The sequence below is a fragment of the Rhinopithecus roxellana genome, chromosome 4, assembly GCF_007565055.1.
Source record: "Rhinopithecus roxellana isolate Shanxi Qingling chromosome 4, ASM756505v1, whole genome shotgun sequence".
NCBI lineage: Eukaryota > Metazoa > Chordata > Mammalia > Primates > Cercopithecidae > Rhinopithecus > Rhinopithecus roxellana.
In genome coordinates, this window is record NC_044552.1 from 26,977,438 (window position 1) to 26,982,281 (window position 4,844).

General features: G+C 47.2%; 1 pseudogene; it reads right to left on the reverse strand.

Annotated features, from left to right (window-relative positions):
* Positions 1–652: 652 nt before the first annotated feature.
* On the reverse strand, positions 653–985 carry LOC104657968 (annotated as a pseudogene).
* Between the last annotated feature and the right edge of the window lie 3,859 nt (positions 986–4,844).

Genomic DNA, 4,844 nt, shown 5'->3' on the forward strand with positions numbered 1-4,844 from the left:
AGGCTGGAGTGCAATGGCACGATCTCGGCTCACGGCAAAATCCACCTCATGGGTTCAAGCAATTCTCCTGCCTCAGCCTCCTGAGTAGCTGGAATTACAGGCACACGCCACAATGCCTGGCTAATTTTTTTTTATATTTTTAGTAGAGACGGGGTGCCACCATGTTGGCCAGCCTGGTCTGGAACTCCTGACCTCAAGTGGTCCTCCTGCCTTGGCCTCCCAAAGTGCTGGGATTATAGGCATGATCCACCATGCCTGGCTTTTTTTTTTTTTTAAGAGCACAAATCCATGTTTATTTATTGACTTTTCTTTTTTCTTTTTTTTTTTTTTTTGAGACTCAGCCTCACTCTGTCAAATCCCAAAGTGCTGGGATTACTCAGCCAGGCTAGAGTACAGTGGTGCGATCTCGGCTCACTGCAACCTCTGCCTCCTGGGTTCATGCAGTTCTCTGCCTTAGCCTCCCAAGTAGCTGGGATTACAGGTGCCCGCCACCACACCCAGCATTTTTGTATTTTTAGTAGAGATGGGGTTTCACCATTTTGGTCAGGCTGGTCTTGAACTCCTGACCTCGTGATTCACCCACCTCAGCCTCCCAAAGTGCTGGGATGACAGGAGTGAGCCACTGCACCCGGCCTATTGATTTTTCATTAGTTTAAATCCTTGAGGGGTACAGCATCGCTCGGATTCTGTGTCCAATAGCCTCAGTGGGAAGATTGCTTCGGAATGTGGCACCAACCATGCCACTGTTTCCGTGGGCCTGAGTTACCTTTCCCCAGATGACTCTGGTTTTATTTGGTTTGCTGCCAGGAGTCACTGTGTTGTTCTTTGCTTTGTATACATAAGCGCATCTCTTGCCCCAGTAGAATTCTGTTTCATCTCGGGCATAAACACCTTCAATTTTAAGAAGAGCTGTGTGCACCCTCTGGTTCTGGAGACCCCGCTTATAGCTGCCAAAAATGGCCTTGGACCACAGCTTTCCAGACATAGTTCCTTTTAGAAGTCCTTTTCCCAGCAGGCCTCCACAGGAGTCAAGATGGTAGGAAGAGCTTTTATTAAAAATTATTTATTTATTTATTTTTATATTTTTTGAGACAGAGTTTCACTCTTGTTGCCCAGGCTGGAGTGCAATGGTGCAATCTTGGCTTACTGCAACCTTCGCCTTACAGGTTCAAGCAATTCTCCTGCCTCAGCCTCCTGAGTAGCTGGGATTACAGGCGGCTGCCACCATGCCTGGCTAATTTTTTTGTGTTTTTTTTTTGAGACAGAGTCTCGCTTTGTCACCCAGGCTGGAGTACAGTGGTGCTCTCTGGGCTCACTGCAAGCTCCGCCTCCCGGGTTCACGCCATTCTCCTGCCTCAGCCTCCCGAGTAGCTGGCACTACAGGCGCCCACCACGCCCAGCTAATTTTTTGTATTTTTGGTAGAGACGGGGTTCACCATGTTGGCCAGGCTGGTCTCAAAACTCCTGACCTCAGGTGATCCGCCCGCCTCAGCCTCCCAAAGTGCTGGGATTACAGGTGTGAGCCACAGTGCCAGGCCAAGCCTGTGGTTCTTCTATTCTCAACAAATGGCATGGTGTGACAGGGAAGGGCATACTCCTTCCTTCAGGGCTCTCCCTGAAATGTGGATACATTACTTCCATTTGTGCTCTATTGGCCAGAGCACCGTCCATTGCCATACCTAGTCCCAAGAGAGGCTGGGAATTGAGGTCTTTTTTGGTGGCCCTGTGTCTTGCAAAAAAATCGAGGGTTCATTAAGAAGAAAAGATTGGAGAAACAATACTGGGGGGGAAACTAACAGCCTCTATCAAAGGCTCAGTGTCACTATCAATATTATGCTCAGCTGTGAGAGGCTGGACCAAGGTTGAGTGCCTGAGCCACAGCACCCTGTGTGGGCAGGACACCCCTGGGCAGGCCTGTAGCACTTGAGGTGGCCCAGCAGGAAACCCTGCCCTGTGGGGCTCTCTATAGCAGATGGTGGCAAACTGCATGATGCACAAGAAAAGGAGTGTTTACTCCTTTTCCCCATGTTGCCCAGGCTGGTCTTGAACTCCTGGGCTCACTCCAGCACAGACTTTGTCCCTGTAAAGCTTCACCCTTCCCTATCCTGGAAGTAGGGAATCCCACCAACTGACAGATTTGAAGGAGACTCCTGCTTCTATCCCCAGGGTAAAGCCTTCGTGGTCTGCCCCCTCCTACCCATCCCGCCAGCCTTAGCTCCCCAGACTGTTCCGTGCTGCAGCCCTTCTCAGTTCTGCACACTTGATGAGCCCGGCTCTGGCCTGTCGTGCTCTGCTGCTGCTGCTCAGGGATACATACAATTGTACAGACCGTGCTAAGAACTTCACATGCATGATCTCTTTTATTTTTTGTCACTGCCTCTCTGCTCATCTGTACTCCTCACAGGGCAGGAACTTTGAGAAATGGAGGCCCACATCTGTTGTGTTCACTGCTGTATTCCCAGCAAGCAACACGGTGTGGCACCTTCACAGGGCTTCTGGCTCCAGATCGTTGGCACACAGTAAGTGTTTATTTATTATTATTATTATTATTATTATTATTATTATTATTATTGAGAAGGAGTCTCGCTGTGTTAGCCCAGGCTGGAGTTCAGTGGTGCGATCTCAGTTCACTGCAACCTCCGCCTCCTGGGTTCAAGCAATTCTCCTGCCTCAGCCTCCTGAGTAGCTGGGATTACAGGCATGTGCCACCACCACACCCAGCTAATTTTTATATTTTTAGTAGAAACGGGGTTTCACCATGTTGTTCAGGCTGGTCTTGAACTCTTGACCTCAGGTAATCCATCTGCCTCGGCCTCCCAAAGTGCTGGGATTACAAGCGTGAGCCACCACGCCCAGCCTGAGCTTAACTTTTATGTATGTAAATATTCATGTAACCAAATAGTACAATTTTTAAAGTTACGCTTTCTTTTTTTTTTTTTTTTTTTTTTTTTTTGAGACGGAGTCTTGCTCTGTCGCCCAGGCTGGAGTGCAGTGGCCGGATCTCAGCTCACTGCAAGCTCCGCCTCCCGGGTTCACGCTATTCTCCTGCCTCAACCTCCGGTGTAGCTGGGACCACAGGCGCCCGCTACCTCGCCCGGCTAGTTTTTTTGTATTTTTTAGTAGAGATGGGGTTTCACGGTGTTAGCCAGGATGGTCTCGATCTCCTGACCTCGTGACCTCGTGATCCACCCGTCTCGGCCTCCCAAAGTGCTGGGATTACAGGCTTGAGCCACCGCGCCCGGCCAAAGTTACGCTTTCTAATTGGTGTTGCTGAAGATGGAAATGCAATTGATCTTGTAAACTGATTTTTTCCTCTTACTGATTTTTTATCCATCAACCTTGCTAAACTCATTTATCAATTTTATCTTAATTTTATTTTGGGGTTGCTGCACATGCAATAATTTCATCTGTGAATATTAACATTATTGTTTCTTGTAATCCTTATATATTTGTTGCTTATTGCACTGGCTACAACTTCCATTGTTGTATTGATGAGGATTATTGAGAGCAGGCATCCTTGCCGTGTTCCCCATCTTGAAAGGAATGCTTTCAACATTTCACCATTCTGGTGAAGTGTTTTGCGAAATTTTTGAATATGTCCTTTATCAGCTTCTGGAGTTTTTTTTTTTTTTTTTAAATCAATGGGTGTTGAATATTTTGAGTGGCTTTGCTGCATCAATTGGGATGAATAAATTTCATCTGCTAATGGGTCTATATTTCTCCTAGTTTAACTTTTTCTTTTAATTTGATAAATATCTTTAGCTATATGTTTCTTCTCAGGTCTCCCTTCTCAGTTACTCCCTTTACCTTCCATTGTTGGTTTTCTCTAGTTTCTTCCTTTACTTTTCTTTTTACTGTGTTCTCTTCCAGCTCTTACTTTTTGGAGTTTTCCCAGGATATCAAAGGTTGGGGGGATGGCAACATGGTTTTCAGACAGTGTGTCTCCCCACAATCTGCTTCTCTCCACAAGTTTGTTTGAAGCCAAGTTAAAGCAATGGATAGAAGACGGCAGCGTGGGTGCCAGACCTGCCAATTTCCAACTGCACACCAAACCCCCGAACATATGCTTTAGGCCCCTGCCTTTCAGCTTCATAAATAAAACCCTCTCCTGACTACCTCCAGGATTGGATGGAAACTCGGATGAGTAAATATGGTAGAACGACTTTGCAAACTAGCACCTTATTCACACGTAAGGGGTTGCTCTTGTCACCGAGACTGTTAGAGGCAATGTGAGTTAACAGAAACAGCTCGGATTTTGAAGCTAATGGAATCTAGATCCATTCCCAACCAGCAGTGTGACCTTATACTTACTATTTAACCTTTCTGAACCTGTCTCCATCCATCTATACAAAGAACGTGGCACAATGTAGGAACTCAGTGAATTTTTGAGATTATAAGACGAGATAATACAGGGCCACAACCTGAAAAACATAAAATACTCCATAAATGGACGCAGTAAATCCTCCCTGGGCTCGAGACTCCAAAGGCCCTGAGCCCAGCACCAGTAACAGCACCCAGGTAAGTAGGTTGACTGAGAGAAGAGGGCTATAAAAAAAAAATTATTTCCTGAGTTTTGAATCCCCACTGTCAGGCTTCAATGGAGCGCAAAAGTTCCTAAATTTGGTGAGAAATGGCAACATTACCAGAGAATGAACAGACCAGGCCACTAACGTCCACGTGAGGGCTCCAGGAGCCACTTCCGGGCCCAGTCAACCACCACCAGAAGAGGCAGCCCTGGAGCCGCAATCACGCCGACGGAAAACGAGTGCGCTCCCTACTGCAGTCACCAGGAGGCGCTAGTCCAGCCTGGCTGCCGTCAATGGTCCCTGTTTGCGCATGCGTGA